General features: G+C 36.0%; 1 protein-coding gene and 1 long non-coding RNA gene across 7 annotated transcripts in view; both read left to right on the forward strand.

Moving 5' to 3' along the window:
- The window catches only part of MEE13 (myosin heavy chain-like protein), a 263268-nt gene that overhangs the window by 122812 nt on the left and 122455 nt on the right, over positions 1-18001 (forward strand). The window lies entirely within an intron of this gene.
- On the forward strand, positions 7195-9871 carry LOC149559456 (uncharacterized). Its single transcript, XR_016365160.1, has 2 exons — positions 7195-7362; positions 9437-9871. It is a non-coding gene; the product is annotated as an uncharacterized LOC149559456 (long non-coding RNA).

Below are 18001 nucleotides of genomic sequence, written 5' to 3' on the forward strand. Positions count from 1 at the left end.
GAGAGGAGGTTCGTGCTTTTTGTGGGGTCTGCGGATTTGGAGCTGTGGCTTGCTTGATTAGAGATGATATTTTTAGTTCTACCTCTATAGTTCACTTAGAATGTATGCTAGATTCCTGTGGGTCCGAATTGCCTGTAGGAATCATTGTGAGAGAGATATTTTCATTGTTGTGTTATATTTCCCACCAGCTTCTTCTCGTTGTGCCATTCACGGTATTAAGGACAGGGACCCATTTGCTGACCTTTATGAGGCTGTCTCTCAATTTGTAGCTTTGGGGGACATCATCATTCTCGGGGATTTCAATGCATGGACTAGAGAGCTTCAGAATCCTTGATATGACTGCTGTTTTGATTTGATCTGCACTTCAGAGATAGATTCGACTAGTGTGGGACTTTAGCTCAGTTTGCAGCTTTGAGGGACATCATCATTCTCAGGGATTTTAATGCATGGACCAGAGAGCTTCAAAATCCTCTTTATGACCGATGTTCTAATTTGATTTGCACTTCAGAGATAGATCTGACTTGTGTGGGACTTTAGCTTACTTCCAATGATGTTCATGGGCCAATTTCTTGTTATGGTCGCCACCTACTCTAGCTTTGTCTTCGGGTCTGGTGATTTTGAATGGTCTCACATGCTTTCTGGGGTCCGAGCTCTTTACTTGTTGGCCTCATTGTGGGGGCGTGAGTGTTGTGGACTATGCCCTCACCTTTTCTTCCTTCATTCCATCCATTCACAGCTTCACCATCTCACGCCTCCCCTTAGTTGATCATGCTCTCCTTAGTATTGCTCTTCGCTTTTCACCCCACTCGTTGCCTTCTGTCTCTTTTCGCCATCCTCATCTCTTGTTAGTCGCTACCCCCCCTCTGCTAGTTTCTGCTTCCTTGATGGTGATAGTGATCTTCTTTCCTCCCATCTAATGAGATTCCTTAGCCCTGCTTGTTTTACCGACTCTTGTGAGGCCTCCTCCATGTTTGATTTACTTGTTGCTGCCATTCAAGACTTCGCTCTCCTCTCCATCTCTCACTACTCTTTGCTCTTCCTTAGAACCAAACGTCGTAACACTTGCCCTATGAACCAATGGTTTCATGCTGACTGCAAATCCTTTCATTGCTTCGTGCGTTCTATTTTTGAGGCCCATTCCCTCGTGTTTGCTTTTTTGCATTCCTCTTACCTTTGTTTTCTTCGCTCTAAGAAATAATCATTTTTCGCGTATCAGTGTAAGTCCTTATGCTCCATGCTTATCCGCAATCCCCAGCTCTTCTCACGCACCCCGTTCCCTCGATGCCCCCACCCCACTTTCGCTCCCTAACCTCTCACACTGTTGCTCTTTATGACATTCTTGGCCAGCGATCTATCCACCCCACTCTGCCTCCATTGTGCCACTTGTTCATCGCTGCCAACATTTATGAGGCCATTAGATCCATGAGATGTAGTAGAGTAGCTGATGAGGAGGGGTTCCAGGCCGAGATTTTCAAGCTTGATGCTTCGGTCCTTGGCTCCTACCTTCCTATAGTCTTTAATAGAGTGGTTTGTACTGGTTTCCCTTATCCTTGGTCAAGGCACCTGATTTATCCAATTCATAAGACCGGGCTTGTCTCAGACCCCGACAACTATAGGACCATCATGATTAAGCATACATTTGCGAAACTTTATGCCACAACCCTAAATGCTATGTTATCTAGAGAGCTTGACATGAGAGGTTGCAGAGCTAGAGGGCAGGCCGATTTTCGGGTTGACTACTAGACCATGGATCACATCTTCACATTGCGGGCTATTATTGAGGAGGCTAGACACCGATTGGTGAAAGTTTACCGTTGTTTTGTAGATTTTTGCAAGGCTTTTGATTCCGTTCCTAGGATGGCTCTATTCCAGAGACTTTGTGAGATTGAGATTTGTAAGATGTTGTTAACTGCTATTATGAGGCTGTATGAAACTGTGGTGGGTAGATTTAGGACTCCTGAAGGCTTTTCAGATCCGATCCAAAGCACCATTTGGGTGAAGTAGGGCTGCCCTCTCTCCCCCACTCTATTTGGTTTGTTTATTGATGAGCTTGAGGACTTCCTTAAGATTTCATCGCTCCTCAGTGATGGGTTTTACTTACATTAGGCCTTGATCTCCATCCTCCTTTTTGCAAATCACGTGGTACTTTTATCTTCTTCTCCGGTGGGTTTCAAGAGGTTCTTTGATGGTTTGGCCTCCTTTTGTAACCAGTGTCAGCTTGTGGTCAACCTAGGTAAGACTTGGGTTATGGTATATAATTGCTTAAAGACCTCTCGCCTTCATTTCTTCTTTTAGGGACAAGAGATTGAGATTACTTCTTCATATATGTCTGTCAGAGTGAAGTTTTCTAGACCCTGTTTCAGTATGAGACTGGCCATCCAGCCTAGAGTCAGTAAGGGAATGGGATCCCTTGCTATGCTCAAGCAATAGTGCTCAAACATCATTTTTAGGACACAACGTCCAAGCTATCCCTTGATAACTTGGTTTGATCGACTGTTCTTTACGGTTCCATGGTTTGGGGGCCTTCTCTTCTGGTCTCAGTTTGGGCTTGATCGAGCACGTGCAAACTCTGCTTCTTCATTAGATGCCACAAGCTCACCCCTCACAATATTATATAAGCCAAGTTTGGTGCTCATCCCTTTGGACTTGTAGCCATATTCGACTTGATTTGGTTCCTTCATTGTTTCCATGGGTTTGCAGATTTGACTTCTAACTGATCTAGATACTCGTATTTGGCCTACTGCTCCTCTGGTACGACTGCAAGCTCTGATACTAGCACTAGAGCTCGCTACTAGTATGCTCAGGCAACCTCTCTGCTGAGCTTGATTGGGATTGATATTGATCACCTCCCTCTCTATTAGTTCTCGCTGGATGCCCCTGTTCACCTCCTCCCCTCACATCAGGAGTTGAATGAACATGTCAGAGTTGATATCTACAGACAATACATTACTACTACCTGGAGTAATCCTCCTAGAGGTTTAGGTCTGATGATGGCCTTCTATGCTCAACACTTTCTGGATATTTGTGATGGGGTTATTGTTTGTCCTAGCTACCTATCTTGACATTGGTGTCATGCTTTGCGTTTCTCTTTGGGCTCCTTCGCAGTTGGTTCTCATCGTCTTCGGGCTTGGGCAAACCATCATATGGATAGAGATGATTGGCTCTGTCAGTTGTGTACTTTAGCTGAGGTCGAGATAGAGACAGTTTATTTTCCGTTGCCCTGTTTGTTTTGAGATTAGAGAGAGATTTCACTGCCTATTCCGTGACTATTTCTCTCTTTTAGCATTCTTCAGTTACATTGATCAACGATGTCTTGCACTTTACCTTCAGGAAGCCACCTTGCTCCGCAATAGTACTTTGCAGTCACTACTTCCTTATTGTCATACCTCAGATCAGCTCATTATTGCCTTTTTCTCAACCTTGTCTCTGACACGTAGTGCAAAAAGGCTGTCTATTACTACCACCATTAGTCACTCTAGCTCTGCGAGACCCCACAACAATTTTTCCCAATAGCGACACTCCTCTAGCAACTCTCAAAGATAGTGCAAGGCTCATTCGCAGTTATATTCTTTTGTGACCAAATTCTTTATGCCAACAAAGGATTCTTAATCCTTTCCTTGGCACTTCTCTTCTTGTTTCTTGCTTGCTTTTCTCAAACACCGTTTGGTGCCCCTGCTTCTCTCTGCTATCTTGTTGTAAGCTCACAGTTCCATAGACTGTTTTGTGGTCTTTTGTTGGACATTAATAATATTATCTTATCTTATTTAAAGAAATTTTGTACAATACATGACATAACTTTGAACAAGTTTGCAACATCAAGCTAAAGCATGCAACAAAATGGCAAGATAAGCATGAATTAATGAGCAAGATTGAAAATGCCCACTTACTTAGAGATAGATGAGCCAAAATAGCAAGATTTATAGACTTGAAGGCCAATTCTCACTCAAATCCGGATCTACAAACAAGTATTTGACTTCCTCTACACTTGCAAGTAATGGATGATCAATGAGCATTCAATGGTCAGATTTGGCATGAGAATACCAAAACAATGCGCTCTTCCTCAAAACACAAAACGTTTTTGCTCAAAACTGAACTCTTGGGCATTTTCTTGGAAAAACGTGTTCATGGAATGCTTGGAAATGAGTCGTTTTTATCTTGGAATGCAAAAACATGTTCTTGGAGAGGGAAAACATGAAGTTTTTTGCCCTTGTATCTTCAAATTCGGGTTATCTTTGCCAATGCATGAAAGAGATGCAAAACACATTCTACAAGAGAGTTTGCATATTTTAAATCAGATGAATTGGGCTTTCTATGCAAAAATGCACTTTCATGGGGAATTTACATGTTATTAAAAAATGAGAATTGGTCTAAAACGCACTCTTAGAGTGCCTTTGCATATTTTGAAATCATGCTTTTGTGCTCATCATGCAAAACACACTCTAGGAGTGCTTTGACATATTTTAAAACATGCACTTTTCATCTAGATGTAAAACACATTCTAGGACAGGCGTTACATATTTTAAAACCATGTTGAAATAAACCTTTTAGTGCAAAACACACTCTCTAGAGGTCATTGCATATTTGAAAAGCACTGGAATATGCAAGTCTCACTCTAGAAGGCCCATTGCACATTTTGAGTTGCATGCATTCACTTGCCTTAAGTTTAAAAACATGGTCTCTAGAAGTATTTGCATATGTACATGCAAATGGGTTTAAAGACATGTTTTGCACAACTTAAGTGATCAATTAAGCACATGGTTAATTGATTTTTGAGGAAATATCATCTCATTGGGTCAAAAATAACATTTGCATAAAAGAATTAACATATTATGAGCAAATATTATTTCAAAAAGCAATATTTAACTTAGATATTTCAGATAAAACATAAAGTTACTCAAAAATAAATCAAACTATATATAGTTAATATAGTCACTTAAGTGAAAAATTAAAAAGCAACTCAACTCAAAAATATAACATAAAGTGCTCTATAGTTACCTTAAGTGATAAATTTAAATGATAAAGTAACTTAAAAACATAACATAAAGTGATTTAATATTGTATTATTCAGAAAGTGAATGTGAACATTAAAATATAAGATGATATTTTAAATTATGCAATTGCATCTGGAGAGTCCACCTTTTGGGAACTAAAATTGTCATATCTTTTGATTGCCAACTTCGATCAAGCTCTAAGATAGTCCGAATTGAAGGGAAAACCGAAAGCAATGATTTGAGTAAAACCAAAAGACCAAAAGCTAACAAAGACACTCAAAAACGAGAAAAATGACATTGAAGGCTTCAAAAAGCAAGCATAGGCTCAACAAATAGAAAAACTAAAAAGACTTGACAAAAGCCTTTAGTAGAAGGATTCATTATATCAATTGGAGTCGATTGGTTGATCAATGTTATCCAATTAATAACAAACTAACTTAGAGAAATGTGAAACTAAGTTCGAAAAGTTCCGTACTCTTACCTACATTTTGTGGTGACAAAATGGAAGGTATGACTGTTTAAGGTGTATCCTCTTGTGTTGCTTACGATTCTTAAGTACTTTGTACTCAGTTTTTTTATAAGTAACAAGGTTCAAATTTGAATTCGAGTTTGTCGATCACAAAATTTAGGTGAACTTCGACACGGGTAAAAATTGGGGAAAAAATCATTAAATTCAACTTATATAAATTTATTTATTTTTAGAGATAAGTAGTATATCGACACAATTGTCAAAATAGTTTGACATTGCTAAATAATTAAACTAAAGTCAATATTAGTTTAAAATAAATAATATTATTATAAATAACAATTTTATATTAAATATCATAAAAGTCGAAAGAAGTTTGAAAAGGGCAAAAATACACTAAAATTCAAACATGGATGAAATTTGGTGTATTAGCTTTTCATAATCTAGGGTGTCTTTAGCCTAGCACTTATTATTACTTATTATTACTAAATGTACTCTTTGAGTAACATTGGCTTACTTTTGGTCATTTATTCACATTAATAATTCTTTTTCTTTCTTTCTTTTTGACCTAGGGAGGGCCTCTCTTTATAGACATAGATGATCAAGGAAAGATGCAAATATTTATGTCATATATGTTTGGCGGATAGCTATTAGATTCCTTGGAATTAAAAATGTATGATACATTTCATTTATGTCACAAGGTTCGAGTTTGAGTTCGTGTTCGACCACAATAAAATTTGGATGGAATTCGACGACAAAACAAGTTTGAACAAAATTTCGTTAGTAAGTTTGCCTTATATAAATTTATTTTTTCAAAAATATATAATAAATTAAAATTATGAAGATTTATATTATTATACTAAATTTAAATAATTTTTTAAAATTTTAAAATACGAATAAATTTCAATTGTTAAGTTAAATATTTCAATTTGTATATTTTAAATTAAATAATTTAAATTTCCAAATTTTATATATTTGTAATTTATACTCTACCAAATATTCTAATTTATCAAATTTTTTGATAGGCTTATCAAATGTTGGTATTACAAGATTAAAAAAGAATAATATTAAATTGAAAATAAAGTAATACCTCTAAATATAATAGTAAAGTTAAATGCATAGATTAAATATTAAAAAAGACCACTTGTTATCGCTTTGATAATTTGTTTTTTCATAGTCGGGATAGGAGAGCTTTTGTTTGATAGTGACCTAGAAAATTGAGGAATTAAAAAACGATTAATAGGAGTCGCGTCGACCCGCAAGCTTGGAAGGCAACGTCTATATAGCCACGAAAATGCACTTCCTTACGAAGGAGAGGACTTAGAATTTTTTTTTAAAAGTTTGAAAAAGCAATGTAAAGGAAGTGCATTTTTGTGGCTGTATAGCCACGGGCAGCTTGGAATGCCTGTTAGTAGTCTTCCAACGATTGAAATGGTCGGCTGTAAGACGCGTCGATTACTCTTATTCTATACTTAGCTGACTCATGACTTATGGACTTAGAATTTTTTTTTAAAAGTTTGAAAAAGCAATGTAAAGGAAGTGCGTTTTTGTGGCTGTATAGCCACGGGCAGCTTGGAATGCCTGTTAGTAGTCTTCCAACGATTGAAATGGTCGGCTGTAAGACGCGTCGATTACTCTTATTCTATACTTAGCTGACTCATAACTTATGCAACTCTACGTTTCGACTTGGTCTCACTCAACGTTATGTGCTAATGGTGAAAAAATCTAATTAAAAACCCTAACTAAAAATGTTCGCCATTTTCCGCATGAATTTCAGACGAGTTTTTAAGATTTTGATGTAGGAATTTAAGGTACGCCAAATTTCAAACTTCATGGCCGAAATTTGGCGAACCCTGTGTGACTTAGCATTTCATTATTGGCAATTACGAGAGTGCATCTACACTGGTATGAACTTCAATTTTCAGACACTTAAATTTCTGATTGCTTTTTATTTGCTAATGGATCATATTTTACTAACAAAAGATATGGCATCATATTCAGGACATTCAAATTGTTACATGATCAAAATCGGGTATTTGATAGAGGAAGGGTGCAGTGTTCATTTTTTTGGGGGTCTTGGGCCACCCAATTTCACTTTGCATCAGGTTAGGCCTGGATGCGTGGTCTCCTTCTCCAGAGATAGCTGTGTAGTCATTACGCTCACGAGGAGCATATGTCCCCAACAAGAGCCACTGTTGGGACTCTAAATTTTGGAAAAAATTAGAGCCCATATAAGCAAGAAATCCTATTTGCAGCCCTTGGAATCCTATGATAAAAATCTTCAGGTCATCATGTTTGTCACCAATAAATAAATGTTTTCACTCATTTTATCCTTATGAAACGTCTTCAAAAAATCCTTATTGTGCCTTGTGCCTCTAATCATTATGTAGGTTCCATCCTAGACCCAAAAAGACCATGTGATGAATATAACAGTGAAGAGGAACACAAAATGCTTGAATTTAGGGAATAAGGCCCTTCTTTAAAACTGTTTGTTTTCTCATAGCTGGCATTACCATTCTTCTAAAACTACTTCTCGTGATTGGGAGAGTCTTATTAAGCCACAATCTCCAGATTTTTGACTATGTGGTGCAGCCCTTATTAATCAAAAAGACTCTTTCTTGTGAGGCATGACTTACACTATTGCCACAATAGCAGATCTTGATAGATATAGTAATGATTTTATTGATAAAGGGGACACTCGTATTCCAGGCCAGGAAAAATTATAGGAAAAGGAGGGTTTCAAAATCCTTGAAGCTATCAAAGCTTGGCCATGTTGCAGAAATTCCAGTCATCCTAAATTCTTTATGAAGAGCTACTGCTGAGCATAAGATTGTCCCTAAATTGTACTGTATCGAGATCAGAGATACAATTTATGAGAATTTTCAGATTGTGAAGACATGGACACACAAAATGAAGATGGGAATCTTCAGCACCTAAGACGGGACAAAAGAACATGTATTGGATAACCAACCTGCAACATGTTAAAGATACATCAGAGATATCATATCATATCAAAGTGCAGCTGTATCATAAATACCAATAAACAAATGGCAAGCAAGTCATCTGATAATAGATATTATGTTATCCTATATTGTTCTGAATAGATAGGTAACAATGGAATAAACATGTGACAGTCAATATATTTCAGTTTCTCTTCTCAATCTGTGAAAGCCATAACCACGATACAGAAATAAATAATTATACATGACAAGTCCAATGAAAAGAGAAAATATTAATTAGAATTTGACTAATATTATCAGTTTTTGACTGTATATATATGAAGAAGAGCCGATAGAATTATGGTAAAAAAAATGTTTAAGCACTATGCACATCGTATATATAATGCAACATGGAAAACCTGTATCCATGACATGATTCTTTCTCCATCCTATTTTGATGAACACATACATCCTCAAGAGTAACCAGTGAATGGGAGCTTGCAATGATTAAAGGACTTGGACAGGGATCGTCCGGTATATGTGCATCAACATAGAGGTCTCTTGTTGGTTTCAGAGAATTGAGAATTGCATTGAATCATATGCCGCTGACACTTTTCAGAGTTCTGAGATAAACACAAATAAGAGATATTAATTTTATCTAATCAAACAGATAATTCTGATCCTGAGGTTGATGATGGCATGGCTAGTATTTATTAACGGAAAAACTTTTATATCGTGAATAGTTATTGGAAGGGGCCACGAGAAGCAGAGTTGAAGACTCATGGAAGATATTTTCAACACGAGTCAAAGAATGAATACCGGAAGTTTATGCGATTGAGAAGTATAAACAAATTGGGGTCTGTAGAGAACTGAACTATTTTAACAATGTTAATGAAAGCAAAAATCTACAAATCCATTGGGAGTGTGTATATGCAGAACAAACAGGAGGGTAAATCACACGTCTGTTAATAAAGGCAAAGAAAATAACCGGCAACATTGTTCTGATACAAATTACCAAAGGATGTTCCATGTTTTTGCAGGTCTGGAGAATGTGCACTGGATGATGAACCTTTTACTGAAGGTGTAGAAATGCTTGTGTTGGAAGTATGAGAATACGGTAGTGGTCTGGAGAGAATGCACATAGAGGACAGAGAACATGTGTGATGAGAAAATATTTCTGGCATATTCAAACAGAGGTTTATAATTGCTAATAAAACTATACAACTGATAGGTTGTTATTATTATTAAATCAAAGTTTAATTAGAATTTTATATCATAGCAAATGAGTAGTTTCTTGTTATCAAGGGGCATGATGTTCTGAAGAGACACCCTATGTCTTTTGTAAAATTATAAATAGGGGATGTAAAAAACAATTCATATTCAGATACAAATTTTTCCTACAAATTTTTACATATCCAAGTTATATGCACTTTGATATTTTCTTTCATTGGTAAAGAAATGGATTTTTGAAATAAGCCCATGAATTCTGGATTATTGAGTTAATATTTTTATATGCGATTCTGGAATTGAACTGCAGTGGATTGAGCAACACCAATGAGTGTCTTCATTGTATTTCAATTTTTCGCGTAACTAGTAAGAAGTATTAATTTGCATAAAACTTTAGAGTTGGAAATATTAGAGTTTTGTCCTTTATAATTATTTTCTTTAATTCTATAAATAATTTATATGATAGATAAGTGGACAAGATCAATTATAGCATCTTAAAATTGATCATCATAGATATAGTGAAATATTTAATTGTTTGTATATCTATGTCTTGTTTGTCTCCAAACCATTGGAGTTAAAGCACATTCTAGACTATTCTAAAATCATGTCTATATATTTGATCTGTCGCATCCTAATTACCAAATTATTTATAGTTGATGTGCGTAGAATTTTATAAAGTTGTACGTTTTAAACTTATAATACCAACTCTTATCCCCCTTCTAATTTTATCACTGGTCTTTATGTTATTCATAATTCATAATCCATATGTTGGCAATTATTTCATATTTTTGGTTTGAAGAATAAATATATTCATTTGTTGCAATAATCCATAATAACTATTCTTTATTTAAAACACTCTCATATTTATACAATCATTTACTTTTGTTCTTAATTCATAATTTGCAAGTTTAAAGTTTTTTGAAATCCTTGCCTTTTGGGAAACTTTCGTTGCATTCATATTCTAACCAATTTTCTATAAGTATCTTGGACTATAGTGATTTGTTTAGGATAGGCATACCCACCTTGGCCTTGCAGAGCCAGAAGCGCAGGGAACTCGGTTTACACCATTAAGTTCCGTCAAGTTGGCCATAACCGGTTGGATATCCTAGCATCGAGTAGGCAAGACTCATAGGATTCCAATCTGCAGTTTTGTGAATCAACAAGTGGTAGTATTGATAACCTAGTTGCTAAGGAGACGGTTTAGAAACTTGGTTTGAAGAGAGTAAGACATCCAAATTTCTATAGGATCGGTTGGTTGCAAGATAAACATGCCTTGGAAGTAAGGGAGCAGTCTCTTATTGATTTTCAGATTGAACAGTGCGTGGAACAAGTGTTGTGTGATATTGTGGACATGTGTAGTTGTCACATATTACTCGGTAGACCTTGGTAGTATGATTGCAGGGCAATGCATGATTGCGTCTGTTATCTCCAAAATTTACACCCTAATGCTTAAGTCCTAAAACCTTAGCAATTTTGGAACAAGATGGGATCAATCAAAGGTTGTGGGTAACCTATGACTTGACTAAACCTTCAGATTCTAGGCCATTCCTGTATGATATATCTAATGAATTCACCTATACTAATAAAAGATGAGAAGTTTGCATGGAAAAGGGGTACAAAGGGAGGCTTGCAAATGGAAAACCTAAAATGATGAAAATTAAGGTGATACACTAGAACATTAATGCAAATTATTGTTATATTATATAACACGATGGACGCTTTCAACAAGTAACCACAAAACACACCTTGAAGGAAATGTTAATATATATAAATATTTCAAGAGAAGGCTAAAAAATAAATATTATGAAAGGAAATACATCACAATCAAATATATTACCAAGGAAACACAACTCTAGACCTATGAATAACAAATATCAGACATGGAAGATGTAAAACGAGACATTACCCAAAAGGTTTTCGAATAAAATACAATTAGATAACATCAATCACCAAAGACATACAACCAAATCTTTATTCCAAAAAGTTGAGTCCAATGAAAAGTATTGCGATCAAAAGCCCAAAGAACAATACATCTGCATGAATAGCTCAAAAAAATTGAGAAAAGATGCCAAGGATAGAAAATCATATATGCACCCCTCTTCTCTCAAAATCTGAACCCTTTCTCTATCAAAAAGATAAATATTTAACAATAATCAAACCCAATCATCTTCCCACAAAATTAGAAGTAAGGGTCGGATATCAGAGAAATCTCCTCAAAAAGGGAGTCCCTAATCACGCGGAAAGTATAGTGGTGAATATTCTTGCCTGTCATGTGGGTGACTTGGGTTTGATCCCCAACAATGGTGCCAAATGTTTTCCCTAATGGGTAATAGAACTAATGCATACAAAAGGAAAGGTACTTAACACAGAATGGAAGTAGAGAAACATCATATTATATTCATTGTTTAGTCACCGTACACAATAGTATTCAATATCAACATGTCTTTATGAAAGGGAATAAAGGTTACATATAGTATCTGAGGGGTTGCGACACAAATTGTTGTGACCATGTAACTCCCTTGGATATGCCAACCATCTAACTACCCATTATCTTGGCAACACCAACTATCCCTCAAACTGTGCCTCACATTCATATTCCTACCATGCTACTCATCTCAGGAAAATAAAAATGGAAACAATCACAACAAATACTTTATTACTAACATGTTTGTTTCCTATGTAGCATGATCATAACAGATTGATTCATTCGTATGTGGCTGATTCATAATATAAAAGAAAAAACATTAAAGGGACAAGTCATTTTGATTTTGCTGTCAATACTAGAAAATAAAGCATTAAAGGGACAAGTCATTTTGATTTTGCTGTTAACACTAGAAAATAAAGCATTAAAGGGACAAGTCTTTTTAAGTTTGAAGTTGTTGTCGGCAATTTAAGAAAAGGACATCTTGATCCTGTAAGGCAGAAAGGAAACCGTATGGAATCACCAGTACGTGCGCACACCATATGGAAAGCAAGGAAGGGGACAACAGATCGTATGCTGTACGGAATTAGGAAAGGAATATACGTAGGCACCGTACGAACACAAAAAGAAAATAAGAAGGCACTGTACAACCCGTATGAAATTCAGGAATATTGAGTTTAAATCATGCACTATATGGATTTCAGAGGAGCTACTATACTGATGAAGGGAAGCCAAAACGCAATTTGTACAAGATGCAAAACAAGTCAAACTTGTTGTACGACCATAGTAAGCGATCTTGAGCACCGTACGGCTACATACAAATGCCTTGCTGTACGACTAAGGGGGGAGAAAACTGAAGAGTGTACTCGCCTAGTAGAAAACCATAGGGAAGCGGTTAGAAGAGGAGCGAAAAAAAAACGACGACAAATAAAAAATGTTCAGAATGAATAACATATGATGCGCAAGGGAAGGGAAAGACATAAAAAGGTATTAAAACATAAGCCGTTGGCAGAAAGAGTGTGGAATTGGAAGAAAATCACAAAAATGGTGTGTTCCATGGAGTTTTGTGTGGCTTTGAGAGTGCTGATTTCGTTACCATGGGTGTGCTGCCCCCTAGACCCCCAGTCAGTTCAGTTATCTGTCGTGGGAAGTGTGACCAGTTGATGAGACCTAGAGCTGCTGTAGGCATGTAGTGTCTGTCTGCCATAGGTGGAGAGAGCACTAGAACAAGCTTTTCGAGAAGGGTGCTACGCTTTGAGGCACTCGGAGTAGGTGTTGGACGTAAGGCTGTCTTGGTGGATGCATAGAGAGCTCGGGAGGAGCTGATCATCCAACTGGAGGCAGTAGAGCAACACTTGGATTAGCGTACCCAGGAGTTGAATTAGAGAAGGTGGCACAAGTGGCTATTAAGGTCAACGTGGCTAAGCTGACATTATTGTGTTAGTGGAGGTTAAAAATGCAACGTGTTTTGGAGGCCAGTTTGGTGCAAGCATGGGAGAAATGTGAATGTGATGTGACGGAAATAGATCTATATTGTTATAGTTAGTCACAGTTAGTGTATTCTATTTTGTTAATCTATCTTGGATATTTTGTAATTGTTGTCCGAAGACGACTTTTCTTTTGGGGGGGATGATGTCGTCAATAAATTCGATATTGTAGCTGACGGGTAGAATAGTATCCGAACAGGTGCGTGACGCTTGAGTCATCCCTTCAGGAAGGTATATGTACACCGTTCGGAATGGACTTTGGATCATCGTTGTAATCATGTTATTTGGATTGTAAGCACTGAGTGCATATTGCATATATGAATAGAGTATTTGTTCTGTGTTGTATCCTGCTATACTACATACGTTAAGTATCTTTACCTTGTATGGTAAACAAAAACCTTTTGTTTTAAATGGAGTAATAGAGTTGAAAGTGTAAAGTGCAGCAAATAAATGCAATACAAGTGTGCCGAAAGAGAAAATATACAGCCAGTATGAAAATCAAGCATTATTTTCAGAAATCCACAAATATGATATACTACATGTATTAGCAAGTTAGAAAACTGAAAAGTGAAAGCTACAAGATGCATAAGAAATGAAGTAATGAATGCTACAGCTAGGTGCATACTATTCACAATACAACGGTAGAGAAGACAAATATCAGGAATAACATAATGAGCTGAAAAGAAATATACAAGAGACATCATATGGCAAGAGGTGACAATAATATGCTATAGGCGCTGTAGGTGTATCGAACACATATGTTGGAGCAGCAAAGAATAAAATGGGAGTACGTGTGAACACAAACCAAAGAAATTGTTTTTAGTTGTTGTCATCAGATCTAAAAATATGAATTCCATATAAATGCATCATGCCCAGCAAAGGAAACCCTCAAAATATCAAGATGGAAGTGCATCGGGTAATGAGGATGATATCACATTCAAGTATGAAAATACTATTCATTTAAAAGCAGGAAAAAATGACATTGTTCTCTTGAGCATGGTAGCGTGTTTACAAAATGGTGGACCACATTATGACTTTGTGGAAGCAGGCATTTCCAAGGTCAAATTAGAAGGTTTTCAAGGTGGATCAATAGACTTGCCCACAAATGTGTGGACATATTAGATTGGGTTGAAAGGTGAAAAATTGAATCTTTATGTGGAGAATGAAGTGGGAAATATGCAATGGGAAAAATTGCTAGTCCTGCTAAGAATCAAGCTTTGACTTAGTATAAGGCTAGAATAAGTCCTCCATCAGGAAATGATCTTGTAGGTTTGGATATGTTAAAGTATGGGTAAAGGCCGAGCATGGTTAAATGGTCGTATGATTGGAAGATATTGGTCAATACCTAGCTCTCCTTTTGCAGATTTCCCAAGTAAATGCAACTATAGAGGAATATTCTCTCCAAATAAATGATATACAAATTGTGGATGCGTACATAGAGATGGTATCATGTTCCAAGGTCTTGGTTAAATCCCATAGACAATTTACTTGTACTTTTGAAGATAAAGGTAGTGATCCAACTTAGGTTAGATTTGTTAAAAGAGAAGCAATAAAACTGTGTGGCATTGTTTTTGATGCACATCCTCCACATCTTCAATATTAGAAAATACAACCCACGCAAAAGGAGCTACAAATTTAGGCCAAGAGAAAAGGGGCACTTGGGGGTTTGAACATATTCAAAATTATGGTTAGAAGACAAAACAACAATATGCAAGGAAACCCATCTCGGTTTTAAGTATAGTAGTAAAAAATCCAAACAACAAAAAAGAGGCTTAAGATCACTTACAGGTAGCAAAACTTCGGATTTGGTGTTAAAATGTTAGAAATTCATACAAACTTTGATCAGAATACATGACCCAAATTGCAGCTATAGGTGGAGAAGATCAAGTGTCATGAAAAATAGATCTCCAGGCTGCGTCTAAGGGTTTCTTCAACCCTTTTTCTTCTTCCTTTCTCATGTCACAGCTCCAAAACACCCAAATACAGTCACAACATCAACAAGAAGAGAATACCTGAAATGCTGTAGTGCAAAATACAAACAACAACAAAGAAGGTCCAATCACGGCTACTATATCAACTCCAGCAAGAGCGTTAGAAGTGAAAGAAAAAAAAACCTAGACTCAGCTGTGAATATGAGTCTCAGCATAGCTCCATAACAGTACCGGATATTTGTGGCATGAGGAGAGAACAAGAAAATCACAGAATATAACAAGAACTGCAGGCTTCTCAGTTTCTTCGGGCGGCTAGGGTTTCAAGCCCTTTCAATTGAGCTTTTTTTCCCACAAACTTGCGAATGGCAAGTGACCTTGTTTTCTCGTCTTTTGTCCCATTTTAATGTTATATTCCATAATTGTTTTGGGTCTGCAAATCTTGCTTTGCAATGGGATATGTAGTTTAATCTTAAGTGATAATGTATGACTCGAGATTGGAGTCTATGTTATTATTTCAATTAAATAAACCTTATTGCCTTTTTGTTTTAAATTATAATTGTTATTAATTTAGTTGATATGTTATAAATCGACTAATTATTAATAAATATTAAAATGCAAAGGTATAGTAAGTGGAAAATTGAATTATAGTTAAAAAAAAGGAAATAAGATGGTTTGAGTTATCATTGACCAAAAATGTCAAGAGAGAGTTGGCATTCTTAAATGCCTAATTTCAAGGGAGTAAAAGCTCAGTTCTGATTTTGAGATTCTCAGTCCTAGTGATGTCTTTGGAGCTAACTACAGAGAGATTTTTGGCATTTGTGGAGTCTCCTATTGACTTGTCAACATGTGTATTTGATCAAGGCTCAGTTTGGAGCACAGGTGGTATGATTTGGGAGTTTTTACACTTTTTGTAAATAGTTTTCTGGGATATTTGACCCTCACTTCTTGATTTTGTGGGAAGATGATTGAGTTTAATTATTGTTATATACTTCTCTTTTTGAGAGAGAAGGGGTTTAGATTTTGAGAGGAGAGAGGTGCATATATGATTTTTTGTCCTTGGCATTTTTTTCTCAAATTTTCTGAGTTATTCATGCAGATGTATTGTTCTTTGGGCTTTTGATTGTAATATTGTTTTCATTGAACTCAACTTTTTGGAGCAAAGATCTGGTTGTATGTTTTGGTGATTGATGTAATCAAATTGTGTTTTATGCAAAAACCTTTTGGGTAATGTCTTGTTTTACTTCTTCCATGCCTAATATTTGTTATTCATATGTTTTGAGTTTTGTTTCCTTGGTGATGTATTTGATTGTGATTTATTTCCTTTCGTATATTCATCTTCTAGCCTTCTCTTAAAATATTTATGTGAATTAACAATTCCTTTAAGGTGTGTTATGTGGTTATTGTTGAAGTATAGCTTCAGTCAAAGTAATACTAAACATTTGAATCTGTTTTTATCATTATATTGAAGGTAAGAATAGCAGATGAATATACCTATATATATACATGTGTGTGTGTGTGTGTGTACAATTAATATTACCGCCACTGATTCAGATTGGGCTCCACTTGTTGAACATATTACTATCACTGATTCATATCGGGTTTTACAAGTTGTTATGCCCGTGTAGGGTCATGACCTTACGTGGCCTTAGGCCATGTAGAGTCATGCCCCTATGGGGACATGACTCTTTGTTGGATATATATATATATATATATAATCTTTGTATCAGTGAGGACTAATCATATATCAATCACAAGCCATACATTTAGTCCCAACGATCTTTCTCTTTTGCAGATTATTGAAGAACAAATTATCAATCCTCATTCAAGTAAAAGATTCTCCAAGCATAGAATACTATTCTAAAGTTGAAGATTTTCAATCCACAATCTGAGATCAAGTAAGTCATCTGATTAATCACAATGTAAAATATAGTTTATTTCTATCAGAGATCCTATGTATTAACATGGTATCAGAGCCATCCTGATAAGAAACTCTATTATTCAGAATTAAATCTAAAATCTCAGATTTATAAAATTGAATTTTATCCTCAAATTGAAGATGGTTAATCACATAAGATTAGAGGATAGACTAGAGGGAGCATCAAACTTTTTATCATGGAGAATTCGAGTCATGATTATATTCAAACAAATCCATTCCTGAAAATGATCCAGATAAAATTACATGTAAAAGACACAACAACAAGGCTCTGAAAATTATTATAGACTCCGTAAAGGATCATATTCTTCCTTCTATATCTAGTCTTAAAACTTCATTTGAGATGTTCTTTACCATTAAGGACATTTTTGAAATCAATAATACTGGTAGACTGCTAACCTTAAAGCAAATTTTTCTATACATAAAGATGAATAATGGGAGTCAATTATGTCCTATTCTCTAAGAATTTCTGAATTAAAAGATCAACTTGTAGCAATTGAAAATCAAGTTGATGACAAAGAACTTAGAATGATAACTTTAAGAGGACTTCCTCTATCTTGGGAAACTTTCATTCAAGGTCTATGCTGCTGACCCGAACTTCCTAA

Source organism: Cupressus sempervirens, chromosome 5 (genome assembly GCF_028749045.1).
Source record: "Cupressus sempervirens isolate cs-2001-9-10 chromosome 5, ASM2874904v1, whole genome shotgun sequence".
Taxonomy (NCBI): domain Eukaryota; kingdom Viridiplantae; phylum Streptophyta; class Pinopsida; order Cupressales; family Cupressaceae; genus Cupressus; species Cupressus sempervirens.